Source organism: Anomaloglossus baeobatrachus, unplaced genomic scaffold (assembly GCF_048569485.1).
Source record: "Anomaloglossus baeobatrachus isolate aAnoBae1 unplaced genomic scaffold, aAnoBae1.hap1 Scaffold_4962, whole genome shotgun sequence".
NCBI classification, from domain to species: domain Eukaryota; kingdom Metazoa; phylum Chordata; class Amphibia; order Anura; family Aromobatidae; genus Anomaloglossus; species Anomaloglossus baeobatrachus.
The window spans coordinates 2,027-19,313 of record NW_027444315.1 but is presented as its reverse complement, the minus strand read 5'-3'; the positions used below and the strand labels follow the sequence as shown (position 1 = coordinate 19,313).

Below are 17,287 nucleotides of genomic sequence, written 5' to 3'. Positions count from 1 at the left end.
TTACTGATCCTGAGTTACCTCCTGTATTATACTCCAGAGCTGCACTCACTATTCTGCTGGTGCAGTCACTGTGTACATACATTATATTACTGATCCTGAGTTATCTCCTGTATTATACTCCAGAGCTGCACTCACTATTCTGCTGGTGCAGTCACTGTGTACATACATTACATTACTGATCCTGAGTTACCTCCTGTATTATACTCCAGAGCTGCACTCACTCTTCTGCTGGTGGGTTGTTGTTTTTTTTCTCTCTTTGAGTATATCTGGCCCGGTATATATACATGAGCTCACTTTGTGTCTTTTTCCTCAGCTGACGACGCCTAGTTTTCCAGTGGTGGTGAAGATGGGGCACGCTCACGCCGGAATGGGCAAGGTAAGAGAAGTGTCAGTGCTGTTTACATGCGGATGGGTGAGATTATACAGAATTCTCTCCGGTCTCCGTGCTGTGCACTGGGCCCCATATATATATATATATATATATATATATATATATATATACGGTATATACGTACGCAGTGAGCCCGGTGCTTGCGGTACAAGTCTTTGTGCCCTGCTGGATCTGCCTGTGCATTTTTCGGTGGCGCCTTTTTGTCAATTTTTTTTTTTCAACCAAAATTAAGGAGTAGTTGAGATAAATTCCCACCGGAGGTGACATGCGTTTGCATGTGATGGTCCCTATAGACATAGGAATCATCTGTCCTCGGGGGGGGTTATATGGAGAATGTGGTCCTTTAGACACAATATCAGGACTAGTGGAGCCACCACACGCATTTCGGGTACCGCCGAGCCTCACAATTTGAGATTTTGGCAACAAGCTACATCAATGTGACTTTTTCAATCTGCCCACCCATAAGTCCACACCTGGTAATAACCTCTGTACCATGTGAGAGGCATCTGTCTGAGTTGGGGCTGCAAAACGCGTTAGGTCAATGCATTTTCAAGACTTAATGTAAAGTTTTGTAATCACTTCTTATAGTTGCAGGAGTAATCGAGAGCGGTTTCGGAGATACAATGTCTTCAAATGATGAAGTTCTTCACGCGTTTCAGGCACTGAGGATGTTTATATCTTATTGGTTGCTTAGAAGCTTCAAAACCCATCACCTCAAACCCATCAACCCAAAACCTGTAAGGACCTGAGCCTGTGAGGTCCTCATGCTCTTTTCAGTTACTCATCCTCTTCCCTGGGGGAACAATTCCAATAATATTATAAAATATCTAATTAGGAGGCATCTAGGTTGGGTTGTACAATATGATGAGAAAAAGCTTATAAAGGAACTTCCAAAAGTAATGCTACTTCTTGGAGACTCATATTCTGAGGGGGTCACGAAGAGGGACCTAATGTCCGATTACCCAACCTCTCAGGCCACCATGACAGAAGGCTTTTTGATTTGAGTCGCTCACGATTTTGTCACCTTTCTTCGTCTTGAGGCTCCATCTTCTCCATGGAGGTTGCAGGCTATTGGGGCCACCTTGAATCCCAGCGTTAGATTCTAAAAAACACTTGGTGGTGGCCATCATAGTGACCTATGAAGATGTCTGCCAAACCGCAAGAGGTTACGGAAGAATGGACCTGGTGTAAGAACCATAGTTGAGAGTTTTGCCTACTCCACCAGGAGGTGTCCAGCACTGGTTCTAACTCCTATAGTTTCATGTAGTCTGATCACTGACCAATATCTAGTGGGTTCTTGGTAAGTGTCAAATCATCCAGATTGATAGCCCATGACTGTGGCTTCCAACCTGTGGCTTGTCAGATAATGAAAAATGCAATTTCCACCGTGCTTTGACCAGGAGTAATTGTATCGTAAAATCTGAGCAGCAACGAGTTGGAGATATCTACTCCATAGCCTTCTCCTGAGCTCTGTCTGCATGAAGATGGTCTATGGGCCAGGGAGGCACCTTCATGAGAGCCCTCTCCTTACCCTAGTTGGTCAGTATGGTCTATTGACAGAGACGGAATATGATTTCTAGGCTTATATCAGAGGCTCCTTAATGGGTTCCCAGCCTAGTAGAACACCTTCATGTAGAAGACCTCTATCTCATAGCTGTCTGTTAGACGCTGCCTACCTCAAAATAGTCTTTCGAGGCAAGAATGCAACTCTATGGCCGCCCTCCAAGTGCCAAGATTGGGTATGATAGCCCCGGGAAAGATCAGGTGGGGCACTATTGCTTAGTGGGTCCAAATGCTACCACTAGCCCTCCTGTATTAGAATGTCTTGAAGATGCTTTCAAATAGAAGACCACTTGTCCATAGCCTTCTACTGAGATTTTTCTGCAAGATCATTTTTAGGTAAAGAAGGTGCCCTGATTGGCCAGAATGGTCTAACGGCAGACAGAAGGTGTGATTTTAAGGCTTATATCATGGGCTGTTTAATTGTAGATGATCTTGAACGCAATGTTATGTTGAAGGCCACAACCCTATAGCTTTATGTTAGACCTTTCCTGTCTCAAAATTGTTTTTTGGGTCTAGACGGTAACTCCTTAGGTGCCCTTTCGAAGCCCTGTTTGGCCATGGTAACCTAAAGAGAGATCACGTGATGTACTATCTCTACAAAGTGCGATTTCAATTGTCATATCAATGACTATTTAGTGGGTTCATGTGATAATGACTCGCCTTTAGTAGGACACCTTGAAGATTCTGTTATGTAGAAAATGACTTTCTCAGGACATTCTTCTAGACCATTCATGTTTCAAAATATTCTGGTGGCCCTTTTGGTGCCTTAACTAGCCAAGATGGTGCAGTGACAGATCGAGAGGGACACTATTCCATGGGGCTTTACAAGTGAAAGAGGGTATACGTACAACAATCATTAACAATACAAAACAGACTGGTATAGGTGGAGAGAGGACCCTGCCCGCGAGGGCTCACAGTCTACAGGGAATGGGTGATGGTACAATAGGTGAGGACAGAGCTGGTTGCGCAGTGGTCTACTGGACTGAGAGTTATTGTAGGTTGAAGGCTTGTTGGAAGAGATGGGTCTTGAGGTTCCTCTTGAAGCTTTCCATGGTAGGGGAGAGTCTGATGTGCTGAGGTAGAGCATTCCAGAGTATAGAGGAGGCACGGGAGAAATCTTGTACGCGATTGTGGGAAGAGGAGATAAGAGAGGAGGAGATCTTGTGAGGATCTGAGGTTGCGTGCAGGTAGGTATCGGGAGACTAGGTCACAGATGTAGGGAGGAGACAGGTTGTGGATGGCTTTGTAGGTCATGGTTAATATTTTGAACTGGAGTCGTTGGGCAATGGTGAGCTAATGAAGGGATTGGCAGAGTGGCGAGGCAGGGGAATAGCAAGGGGAGAGGTGGATTAGGCGGGCCGCAGAGTTTAGGATTGATTGGAGGGGTGCAAGAGTGTTGGAAAGGAGGTCAGAGAGCAGGAGGTTGCAGTAGTCGAGGCGGGAGATGATGAGGGCATGTACTAATGTTTTTGCTGATTCTTGGTTAAGGAAAGCACGGATCCGGGAGATATTTTTGAGTTGCAGTCGGCATGAGGTGAAGAGGGCTTGGATGTGTGGCTTGAAGGATAGAGCAGAGTCGAGGGTTACTCCAAGGCAACGAGCTTGTGAGACTGGGGAGAGTGAGCAACCATCAAGTTTGATGGAAAGGCTTGTTGGAGGAGGTGAGTGAGGAGGGGGAAAGACAATGAACTCTGTTTTGTCCATGTTAAGCTTTAGGAATCACGATAGAGTTTAATCCTCATATTGGGAGGACTTTAGTGGGTCTGTAGGCTACCAGATGTCTTCAAGTAGATCACTAGTACATAGCAGTCTGCTTAAAGATAGTATTTTTGGGCCTTCTCTGGTCAAGGAGCACAGTGACAGATTTGGTGGGCTGATATTTCAATACTTTGATTTTGACCCTCGTATCAGGAACTGTTTAGTGGGTCTCAAAGATGTCCTCTGGTAGAGGACCACAACCCTGTAGCTATATCCTTCTTCTGAGCATTTTCTTATTCAAGATAGTCTTTTGAGGAAGGTTTGAACTTCTATGATGCCTTCATTGGCAGGAGACCCAGTGACAGACCGGGGGTTCTTTCTTTCCATACAGCCCGATATTGATCCTCATATCCACTAGCTTGGCTCTATAAGAACGTCTCAAAAAGTCCTTTAGTCATGGCCTTCATTTTGGTATTTCCTTATTCAAGGTGGTCTTTTAGGGAAAGACCGGCACCTCTATGGGTGTCTTCTCGGCGCATCAGTTGCACAAAATGATTGAGTGACAGACGTGGCTATTGTTCAGTTTCCATATAGAGTGCCCCTCGGATTAGGAGGTGCTTAGTGAGACCTACGTCTTGTAGAGGCCCTCATACAAGGAGGCCTAGTGACAGATGCCCCTTAAAATTCACCACGGCGCTCGTGGATCACACCATCCCCTGGGGATTTCAGGCAGAATACAGTAAGTTTCTTGAATACCAAGTGTTAGATTTATGAGGAGCATAAATGAACGCAGGACAGACGCGGTAATTCCGATGGTCCCATTGGGACGGTCTCTTCTGCTAATACTGCTCTATGGAAAACATTTCCGTCTACCACTGAGAGAACACAGTGTCTCCATCCACTGAAGCTGCAGATTAAATTATCCTGGCTCGGAGAACAAGAGAACATTTCTGGTTGGGGATTAGTACATTTTGCCCCTGTGAGATGATTATTAATGACGTATCTCCTTAATTCGAGCGTTCCGCTAACACCTTCACCAAGGTATCTCGAATTACCCAACCTGAGACTGGACATAGTCATCAGTGACTACGGCGCCAATGCTTCTAGACTTTCCGTTCTACGGTTCATCCGTAGAGTCAAACACCCAAGAAATATTGTGATGTGGCTCGGTACAGGACGGATCATTCCGAAATGTCTCTGCCTGGATGTGGGAATTGTTCTTCTCACTCCGAAAATCGTAGGAAGGATTGACATCATGGAACAGGGAAGTGAGGAGATAGGTGGGTCTGCTGTGTAGGAGCATAAATCACTGCCATCAATACAATTCTGACCGGTTAGTTATCGTTCTAGACTATCAAGTGCAAAAGTATAAAATCTACATGGGATGGGGATAGATAGATTAGATAGATCGATCGATCTGGTGACCTTCTACCCCAAAGTCTGTTTCCTTCTCTGTTGACCCATAGCTTGGCTTGGCCTTGTCTAAATCCTGAAGGTCTGTTACTTCTACATTTGCTTCTATTCCCTTGATTTGTGGTTACAGGTGTTCTCACTTGTTTATTGTCTTTGTCCAGTCACTTTCCGGGTGGGGACATTAATACTGCCCTATTCCAGACATTCTCTGCAGGCTATATTCATTTCTGTTTGGATGGCTACTGAGGAGATCTTGCCTTGCTGCTAGTAATTCTGCCTGTTTCACTGAGACCGGATTAGTATTTACTCTGTGTGTTCTCATTTTTCTCGCCTACACCTTCCTTCTGTTTTCTATTAGGATGGTTATCGGTTTCACTTGCTTACATTTATTATTTCTCCTTTGTCTACTTGTGTTCGTCTTTTGTTTCTACTCACTTTTTGTTTTTTTGTCTACCACTGAACTCTTTCCTTATCCTGGTTAATTGTGTGTAGCTACCTCCCCACTCGTTTCTTAGGAGGAACAAGAAACGGTTTGACGGCCTTTTAGGGTCTGAACCGTGGTTATCTAGTCATGTGGCTAGGGACTAATAGTCTGTTGAGGACACAGTAGGTCGTGAGGGAGGCTAAAGTGGTTTTGACTTCTTTTCTCCCTTTACCTGTGTGTCAGTTTATAGGTGCATAACAATATGCAGGAATTTGGTTAACCACAGGAATTTCAGACACATACATGCACTCAGGTATCTTACAGCAGGGATACAGTTAACCACTGGAGTACCAGATAAGTACACAAAATCAGTTATCTTGCCAAAAGGATACGGTTAACCACAGGAATAGCAGATACATTTGTGAAATCAGTAATCTTGCAGCAAAGATACGGTTAACCACAGGAATAGCAGATACATTTGTGAAATCAGTTATCTTGCAACAAGTATACGGTTAACCACAGGAATAGCAGATACATTTGTGAAATCAGTTATCTTGCAGCAAGGATACGGTTAACCACAGGAATAGCAGATACATTTGTGAAATCAGTTATCTTGCAGCAAGGATACGGTTAACCACAGGAATAGCAGATATATTTGTGAAATCAGTTATCTTACAGCAAAGAAACGGTTAACCACAGGAATAGCAGATAAATACATGAAATCTAGTATGTTGCAGCAATGATACAGTTAACCACAGGAGCAGGACTGTTGCAAACAGTGATAAATAAATTAAACAGGTATCTTAATAGTAGAAATCAGTTTGTAACTGGTAGCTTGACTCAGCAGAGTAACAGGATTCACTAGATTCAGACAGTAAATAGTAGTTGGATGCTGAAAAGCAGGTAGGAATTGGATGATTGGAATGAATTAAGCCTCGCTCTTCTGACCCAGATCTCAGACAAGAAATATTGATCAATAGAAAAAAAATACTTGGCCCTCACATATCCTAAGTGTGTAACCACGTTTCCGTCTATTGATATGGATACTGAGTATTCCTGTCATGAGGACCCTGTATATTGAATGGCTGAATATAGCACCGGTTAATCGGTACACAACAGCTGGGATTTTTTCTATTGATCGGTGGGGTTAGAAGCCTTATCCGTATGTACCACTTTTGCATTTTATTTTCACGATATCCTCTTGGACACTGCGTGTATATATTGTTTCCCCAAAAACCTGCTGGTGATGCCGCTCGATGTGGAGGTTAAGTGGTTACGTTGGTAGCTTCGGGGCCCACCGGGATTTCTCCGGCTGTCCGGTGGGCCAGTCCGTGCCCACCTAGATAGGTGGGAGATAGAAGGATAGATTGGTATGAAAGAGACAGAAGACAGAAGAATTCAGATGACAGAAGATAAGTTGAAGACGGATCTAGGAAATCGTAGAGACATTTTCCGGAAAGCTGAAATGTAGAGTAACAGTGTCAGTGACGCACGGGCCTTTATCTGCTCCCATCTTCCCATCTCCGTGTCCTTCTGGCTCATCCGAGAACAGAAGCTGGATAATGGATTTAATGTCCTCACCCCACTTCCCTTGTCGGCCCCCAAAGAACTAAAGTCTTTCCGGCCAAGTGATGTCACCGGCCTCCAGTCCCACATGTAAGACAACAATCCCTGTTTTCCCAGCTGGACGGTGCTTTGATTACCAGTCTCTCATAGATGGTGGTAAAAATACCCCCCCCCCCCCCGCATCGGCACCACCAGAGCAGATCTTTATGAGAAGTGACGACCTGTGGCTGTGCTGCACCCGTCCTACGTACCTGCAGCTACCGGGTGCATTTTCCCATGATGGCTATGTACATATAATATGGAGTTAATTATTTTGTACTGATTTGGCGTCACATCCAGAGTTACCTTCAAAATTTTGCTGGGAATCCTACAAAGAGAGTCTGGAGGATTCAGTATGTCCATGCATTACTTAGTCCATTGATTAGTCTTGTAATACTTCATTTCTCCTCCGGGGGCACTGCAGGGACATGGAACACTCCCTTTGCCATCATTGATCACAGCTGACCTCTCTGTTTTTAAGCAAAATCTCATTAGCACCATTTTCTTAATTGATTATTGTATCCTTACAATGTCCTAGGTAACCTGAGCTTGTAAATGTCAATACTGAGAATAAATTACTCCCTAAATTGACAATTATGGGCATAAAAAAGTGAGTCCCGCCCCCCTTGACTCCTTAGAGACATTTCTTCTCCTTCAGGACGTGATGAACTTGTTATGTAACCTATTACATTACCATCTTGTCATTCTATTAGAAAAACTATTAAAGCAATTTAAGGGGCCATGACCAGATCCCATTACGGTTCCAAAATTTTTTATCCAAAATCTCTTTCCACGCTGATGTTTTTTGTTTTTTCTTTGAGGTGACGAGCCAATGTGAATGTTTACTTACTTCCGGTCTGTTTTTAGTGGACTTATCAGATTCCCATTAAGGTCCCAAAATGTCTTGGTTCCCAGACTATTTTTGCTTTCATATTTTAAAGGAAATGCCTCTATAAGACCCTTCCCCCAAAACATTTGCACTGTAGGCAGCACCTTGCTCACTAGTAACCAGTAGTTAACATTACATAAACTTACAACTGAGGATCCAACTATGGTTACAAAAAGTTATCCCGCGCCCTTGACTCCTGATAAATACATCTGGTCTTATAGGAAGTGATCAACAGACTATGTAACTCCTCAGCCAAAAATGTGATATGAGCTAAAACATGGGAAATGGTAAAGAACTTTCTGCCCCTGTTTACAGTACATCGGTGCCTAGTGGGTCTATGGTTACAACTGTAAAACCATACCGATGTACCGGACGGGTTAACAATGAGATGGCAAACTGTCTTAGTAGCCAAATTCAGTTTCCGCTTTGAATTTTAAAGGGGGTGGTCCTATGTGACAGTTGAGCTTGTCCCTGTTATGGGGGTACATTATTGCCTAGGGGATCTAATTTTAGATGGGCTGGACAGGTTCCCATTACGGTTCCAAAATGTCTTATTTCTCAAATGCTTTTTTAAATTTGATTTTATAAAAGAGAATGAACCAATGTGATCCCTCCCTACCAAACATTAAAAATAAAAAAAAAATAGAAGTAGGTGGTAGTCACCATTGTCTACAAAAAACCAGCCCCTTAGGTGCCAATTATGGGCACAAAAAGGAGAGTCTCGCCTCCCCCGGTTCTTAAGAAATAGATCTCCTTCGTCTTCTTCTTCTTCAGGAATATCAACAATATACATATATGTGTATATACATATATCTTATAGAATCATGTGACCTTTATTGGTTCCTTTGATTGGCTATACGATATCAAAAGGGGGAGGGGCCTATGTAACTTGTGTAAGTACAATGGTGTCTATAGTGTCTAAGTTTTAGGGCATAGTATATTTCAAGTGAGCCAGACAGGTTTCCTTAAAAGCTCCAAAGTTCAATTCCCATATCCTGTTTACACTTTCATATTTTAAAAGGGGAGGGGCCTATGTGAGAAGTAAGCTACCTCCTGTTATGATCGTACAATTGCTATAGTTATAAGGTATCGAAGCTATAAAACATTTTGATTGAGCCGGACAGGTTCCTATTAAGGTTCCAAAAGAAATCTTTTGCCACATTCTGTTTCTGCTATTGTGTTTTTAAAGGGGAGGGGCCTATGTGAGAAGTAAGCTACTTCCTCTTATGGGCATACAATTGCTATAATTATATAATATTTAAGCTGTTAAACATTTTGAGTCAGCCGGACAGGTTCCCATTAACGTCCCAAAATAAAGCATTTACCAGATTCTATTTCCGCTATTGTGTTTTTAAAGGGTAGGGGCCTATGTGACTATTAAGGTACTTCCTGTTATGGGGGTACAGAAGTGCCAAGTGGGTCTATGTTGATAAGATGTCTACAGCTAGAAAAAAAATTTGATTGGGCCTGAACAGGTACCCATGGCGGTTCCCAAACCTCTCACTTCCCAGATTCTATTTCCACTTTGAAGTTTTTATTGACTCCTTCACAAAGAGACTGACTCTCTATTTAGTGACCGCACTCCACATGACTCCCGTCTGTCCATCTGCGGTGCTCAGATAAATCCCGTCGGTGACTTAAAAAAAATCTTATTTTCTGTCAAACTTGCATATTTGTAAACCACAAAGTTTGGGTGATGACTCACGTAGAGCTAATAACAGTAACACGTGGTGGGGAATGTTTGTGTTCGGTGTGCAGGAACACCGTCTGACGATGATTACAGCTGTGAAGCAAATATTCCCATAGTTCGCCACGTAGAAAGTTTTTAGGGATTATTAGAATTTTTAGTAACCCCAAAACTATGATCGTCTCGTCAGTTTTTGGATTGCACGACTTTACATTTTTGGATACCATATAGTCACTGAATCGATCACTCTGGTCGCTGCTGGATTATTGGACGTTTTTATATATATTTCATTGGTTTCAGATGATTCCTTGTTTTCTTTTCCAGGTAAAGGTTGACAATCAGTACGACTTCCAGGATATGTCCAGCATCGTGGCCATGGCAAAGACCTACGTGACCAGCGAGCCCTTCATAGACTCCAAATACGACATCCGCATCCAGAAGATCGGGAATAACTATAAGGCCTATATGTGAGTGTGACTCCGCTGCACGGTGCCATCGCCTCCCCTGCACTGCCCCATATACTATGGGTATGGCCAAGAATGGGGCAGCAGATGACTACATCATATGTGAAACATGTCACGTGGGCAGTAAAGGGTTAAGTGCGCAGATTCGGTGTGAGGTGAGGTCACCGCAGGTTCCTGGACGCGGAGTTTGTTTAGTTCATGTATCTGCTGCCGTCATTTCGGAGACCAGCCCCGGGGTCCTTGCCCTGTCTACACAGATGGGATTACTGGAAGACAAGATGATGTCAGGAGCCGCCGACCAAAAGACACCGGACATGTGGTGACTGCGGAGACAGGGATGGGGGATCCCCAGGAAGTGGAGGGAGGACCCCGGTGATTCACCGGGAGGGAGATTATCTGAGGATAATATACAGTAAGTCAGTATAGAACATGGCCTCTGTGCCCTAATAATCCCACCACACCGTTACCTCCTGTGTTATACTCCAGAGCTGCACTCACTATTCTGCTGCTGCAGTCACTGTGTACATACATTACTGATCCTGAGTTACCTCCTGTATTATACTCCAGAGCTGCACTCACTATTCTGCTGGTGCAGTCACTGTGTACATACATTACTGATCCTGAGTTACCGCCTGTATTATACTCCAGAGCTGCACTCCCTATTCTGCTGCTGCAGTCACTGTGTACATACATTACATTACTGATCCTGAGTTACCGCCTGTATTATACTCCAGAGCTGCACTCACTATTCTGCTGGTGCAGTCACTGTGTACATACATTACATTACTGATCCTGAGTTACCTCCTGTATTATACTCCAGAGCTGCACTCACTATTCTGCTGGTGCAGTCACTGTGTACATACATTACATTACTGATCCTGAGTTACCTCCTGTATTATACTCCAGAGCTGCACTCCCTATTCTGCTGCTGCAGTCACTGTGTACTTACATTACTGATCCCGAGTTACCGCCTGTATTATACTCCAGAGCTGCACTCACTATTCTGCTGCTCCAGTCACTGTGTACTTACATTACTGATCCCGAGTTACCGCCTGTATTATACTCCAGAGCTGCACTCACTATTCTGCTGCTGCAGTCACTGTGTACATACATTACATTACTGATCCTGAGTTACCTCCTGTATTATACTCCAGAGCTGCACTCACTATTCTGCTGGTGCAGTCACTGTGTACATACATTACTGATCCTGAGTCACCTCCTGTATTATACTCCAGAGCTGCACTCCCTATTCTGCTGCTGCAGTCACTGTGTACTTACTGATCCCAAGTTACCGCCTGTATTATACTCCAGAGCTGCACTCACTATTCTGCTGGTGCAGTCACTGTGTACATACATTACATTACTGATCCTGAGTTACCGCCTGTATTATACTCCAGAGCTGCACTCACTATTCTGCTGGTGCAGTCACTGTGTACATACATTACATTACTGATCCCGAGTTACCGCCTGTATTATACTCCAGAGCTGCACTCACTATTCTGCTGCTGCAGTCACTGTGTATATACATTACTGATCCTGAGTTACCTCCTGTATTATACTCCAGAGCTGCACTCACTATTCTGCTGGTGCAGTCACTGTGTACATACATTACATTACTGATCCTGAGTTACCTCCTGTATTATACTCCAGAGCTGCACTCACTATTCTGCTGGTGCAGTCACTGTGTACATACATTACTGATCCTGAGTCACCTCCTGTATTATACTCCAGAGCTGCACTCCCTATTCTGCTGCTGCAGTCACTGTGTACTTACTGATCCCAAGTTACCGCCTGTATTATACTCCAGAGCTGCACTCACTATTCTGCTGGTGCAGTCACTGTGTACATACATTACATTACTGATCCTGAGTTACCGCCTGTATTATACTCCAGAGCTGCACTCACTATTCTGCTGGTGCAGTCACTGTGTACATACATTACATTACTGATCCCGAGTTACCGCCTGTATTATACTCCAGAGCTGCACTCACTATTCTGCTGCTGCAGTCACTGTGTACATACATTACATTACTGATCCTGAGTTACCTCCTGTATTATACTCCAGAGCTGCACTCACTATTCTGCTGGTGCAGTCACTGTGTACATACATTACTGATCCTGAGTCACCTCCTGTATTATACTCCAGAGCTGCACTCCCTATTCTGCTGCTGCAGTCACTGTGTACTTACTGATCCCAAGTTACCGCCTGTATTATACTCCAGAGCTGCACTCACTATTCTGCTGGTGCAGTCACTGTGTACATACATTACATTACTAATCCTGAGTTACCGCCTGTATTATACTCCAGAGCTGCACTCACTATTCTGCTGGTGCAGTCACTGTGTACATACATTACATTACTGATCCTGAGTTACCGCCTGTATTATACTCCAGAGCTGCACTCACTATTCTGCTGCTGCAGTCACTGTGTACATACATTACATTACTGATCCCGAGTTACCGCCTGTATTATACTCCAGAGCTGCACTCACTATTCTGCTGCAGTCACTATATATATACACATTACATTACTGATCCTGAGTTATGTCTTGTAATATTCTCCAGATCTGTCAGGAGCTTGGTGTAAAGATTGCATTACCCAGAACAAGTAGGGAATAATTCAGAATTGTGAATGCAGCTCTGGAGTACATTTTGTAGCCATAAAATCATCTTTGCTATTCTTTTAGTTTCCCGTTCACACCAATAAATTCTGAGCAGAGTTAACTCGGCCTCCCATTACGGTACCTTTGTGGCACAGCACAAAAATGCCCCTTGAGCCAAGCATTACCCTCCTACTGGTAATGATGATCCAGAATGTCTCATAATCCGGAATGTCTGATAATCTGGAATGTCTGATAATACGGAATGTCTGATAATCACACGTCTGATAATCCGGAATGTCTGATAATCCGGAATGTCTGATAATACGGAATGTCTGATAATCACACGTCTGATAATCCGGAATGTCTGATAATACGGAATGTCTGATAATCACACGTCTGATAATCTGGAATGTCTGATAATCCAGAATAACTGATAATCACACATGTCTGATAATACGGAATGTCTGATAATCCGGAATGTCTAAGAATCTGGGATGTCTGATAATCCAGGCTCATGGCTTTGTGCAGGGTCTGTGTGGTGACACATGGGGGTGCAGTGCTATCCTCCGCTGGCGCTCCGGTGACTCGTGTGATTAATGGCTGCAGCCGGATGACCCCACATGATGTTGGTGCACAGGGCACACAATGAAGCCATCACAGGCGGGCGCAGGTCCCCCTGGGAGATCCGCACATCAGGAAGCGCAGTACACGCACCCCGGGGGGACTCGGCTACGGAACAATACCGCGCTGTCTGCGAGGCCCGGGACGTGGTCTGAGGCCCGAGCCAACTGCCAACGGCGCAATCTAGGAGGAATAAAGCCGCAATGATGGGAACGTCAGCTGCAGCCCCCCGCTTCCTCCAGCCCTTTCATAGCAAGCGTGCACGGAATAGCAACCAGCTCTGCCCCAGCGAGGGTTAAATCCTGAGCGCGCTGCAGGTGCAGACCCCAGGAACAGGCCCCCGCATATCCCCCATCCCCCCCAATATCCCCATCTCCCCCCCATATCCCTCCATCCCCCCATCTCCCCCCATATCCCCCGCATATCCCCCCATATCCCCCCCATATCCCCCCATCCCCCCCATATCCCCCACATTTCCCCCCATCCCCCCATATCCCCCGCATATCCCCCATCTCCCCCCATATCCCCCGCATATCCCCCATCTCCCCCCATATCCACTGCATATCCCCCCATCTCCCCCCCATATCCCCCATCTCCCCCCCATATCCCCCATCTCCCCTCCATATCGCCCATCTCCCCCCCATATCCCCCATCTCCCCTCCATATCGCCCATCTTCCCCCCATATCCCCCATCTCCCCCCCATATCCCCCATCTCCCCTCCATATCGCCCATCTCCCCCCCATATCCCCCATCTCCCCTCCATATCGCCCATCTCCCCCCTATATCCCCCATTTCCCCTCCATATCGCCCATCTCCCCCCCATATCCCCCATCTCCCCCCCATATCCCCCATCTCCCCCCCATATCCCCATCTCCCCTCCATATCGCCCATCTCCCCCCATATCCCCATCTCCCCTCCATATCCCCCATCTCCCCCCCATCTCCCCTCCATATCGCCCATCTCCCCCCCCCATATCCTCCATCTCCCCTCCATATCACCCATCTCCCCCCATATCCCCCATCTCCCCCCCTTATCGCCCATCTCCCCCCCATATCCCCCATCTCCCCCCCCATATCCCCCATCTCCCCTCCATATCGCCCATCTCCCCCCAAATATCCCCCATCTCCCCTCCATATCGCCCATCTCCCCCCCCATATCCCCCATCTCCCCTCCATATCGCCCATCTCCCCCCCATATCCCCCATCTCCCCTCCATATCGCCCATCTCCCCCCCCATATCCCCCAACTCCCCTCCATATCGCCCATCTCCCCCCCATATCCCCCATCTCCCCTCCAAATCGCCCATCTCCCCCCCATATCCCCCATCTCCCCTCCATATCGCCCATCTCCCCCCCATATCCCCCATCTCCCCTCCATATCGCCCATCTCCCCCCCATATCCCCCATCTCCCCTCCATATCGCCCATCTCCCCTCCATATCGCCCCTCTCCCCCCCATATCCTCCATCTCCCCTCCATATCGCCCATCTCCCCCCCATATCCCCCATCTCCCCCCCATATCCCCATCTCCCCTCCATATCCCCCCATATCCCCCATCTCCCCCCCATATCCCCCTCTCCCAAAGCGGAGACACTTCGTGTGGTTTTACATTTGCTGTCAGTGAATGGAAACTTTCTTTTTGACCAAGAAAAAAGTCTTTAAAACTGTTACATAATATAATAATATATATAATAATAATATAAATATATACATAATATTTCTCACAGCTGTGTTTATTTATTTTAATTTAGGCGCACGTCTATATCCGGAAACTGGAAGGCAAACACCGGCTCTGCCATGCTGGAGCAGATCGCTATGACCGACAGGTAAGGAGACTGCCACAAAATAATGCTGAAAGCCACCACTAGGGGGAGTGCACGGAATTATGCTTATATGTGGTGGTGAGCTCCCCCTAGTGGTGGCTGCAGACAGGATCTTATCATGTATCTCTGTATACAGGGAGCTCCCCCTAGTGGTGGCTGCAGACAGGATCTTATCATGTATCTCTGTATACAGGGAGCTCCCCCTAGTGGTGACTGCAGACAGGATATTATCATATATCTCTGTATACAGGGAGCTCCCCCTAGTGGTGGCTGCAGACAGGATCTTATCATGTATCTCTGTATACAGGGAGCTCCCCCTAGTGGTGGCTGCAGACAGGATCTTATCATGTATCTCTGTATACAGGGAGCTCCCTCTAGTGGTGGCTGCAGACAGGAGCTTATCATGTATCTCTGTATACAGGGAGCTCCCCCTAGTGGTGGCTGCAGACAGGATCTTATCATGTATCTCTGTATACAGGGAGCTCCCCCTAGTGGTGGCTGCAGACAGCAGCTTATCATGTATCTCTGTATACAGGAAGCTCCCCCTAGTGGTGGCTGCAGACAGGATCTTATCATGTATCTGTATACAGGGAGCTCCCCCTAGTGGTGGCTGCAGACAGGACCTTATCATGTATCTCTGTATACAGGGAGCTCCCCCTAGTGGTGGCTGCAGACAGGATCTTATCATGTATCTCTGTATACAGGGAGCTCCCCCTAGTGGTGGCTGCAGACAGGATCTTATCATGTATCTCTGTATACAGGGAGCTCCCCCTAGTGGTAGCGGCAGACAGGATCTTATCATGTATCTCTGTATACAGGGAGCTCCCCCTAGTGGTGGCTGCAGACATGATCTTATCATGTATCTCTGTATACAGGGAGCTCCCCCTAGTGGTGGCTGCAGACAGGATCTTATCATGTATCTCTGTATACAGGGAGCTCCCCCTAGTGGTGGCTGCAGACAGGATCTTATCATGTATCTCTGTATACAGGGAGCTCCCCCTAGTGGTGGCTGCAGACAGGATCTTATCATGTATCTCTGTATACAGGGAGCTCCCCCTAGTGGTGGCTGCAGACAGGATCTTATCATGTATCTCTGTATACAGGGAGCTCCCTCTAGTGGTGGCTGCAGACAGGATCTTATCATGTATTTCTGTATACAGGGAGCTCCCCCTAGTGGTGGCTGCAGACAGGATCTTATCATGTATCTCTGTATACAGGGAGCTCCCCCTAGTGGTGGCTGCAGACAGGATCTTATCATGTATCTCTGTATACAGGGGGCTCCCCCTAGTGGTGGCTGCAGACATGATCTTATCATGTATCTCTGTATACAGGGAGCTCCCCCTAGTGGTGACTGCAGACAGGATCTTATCATGTATTTCTGTATACAGGGAGCTCCCCCTAGTGGTGGCTGCAGACAGGATCTTATCATGTATTTCTGTATACAGGGAGCTCCCCCTAGTGGTGGCTGCAGACAGGATCTTATCATGTATCTCTGTATACAGGGGGCTCCCCCTAGTGGTGGCTGCAGGCAGGATCTTATCATGTATCTCTGTATACAGGGAGCTCCCCCTAGTGGTGACTGCAGACAGGATCTTATCATGTATCTCTGTATACAGGGAGCTCCCCCTAGTGGTGGCTGCAGACAGGATCTTATCATGTATCTCTGTATACAGGGAGCTCCCCCTAGTGGTGGCTGCAGACAGGATCTTATCATGTATCCCTGTATACAGGGAGCTCCCCCTAGTGGTGGCTGCAGACAGGATCTTATCATGTATCTCTGTATACAGGGAGCTCCCCCTAGTGGTGACTGCAGACAGGATCTTATCATGTATCCTCTGTATACAGGGAGCTCCCCCTAGTGGTGACTGCAGACAGGATCTTATCATGTATCTCTGTATACAGGGAGCTCCCCCTAGTGGTGACTGCAGACAGGATCTTATCATGTATTTCTGTATACAGGGAGCTCCCCCTAGTGGTGACTGCAGACAGGATCTTATCATGTATCTCTGTATACAGGGAGCTCCCCCTAGTGGTGGCTGCAGACAGGATCTTATCATGTATCTCTGTATACAGGGAGCTCCCCCTAGTGGTGGCTGCAGACAGGATCT

The 17,287-nt window shown here is 46.2% G+C and overlaps 1 long non-coding RNA gene across 1 annotated transcript; it reads left to right on the top strand.

Moving 5' to 3' along the window:
• The first annotated feature begins 311 nt into the window (after positions 1 to 311).
• On the top strand, positions 312 to 15,185 carry LOC142282079 (uncharacterized). The gene is made up of 3 exons (XR_012744050.1): positions 312 to 376; positions 9,995 to 10,137; positions 15,108 to 15,185. It is a non-coding gene; the product is annotated as an uncharacterized LOC142282079 (long non-coding RNA).
• The last annotated feature ends 2,102 nt before the right edge of the window (positions 15,186 to 17,287 follow it).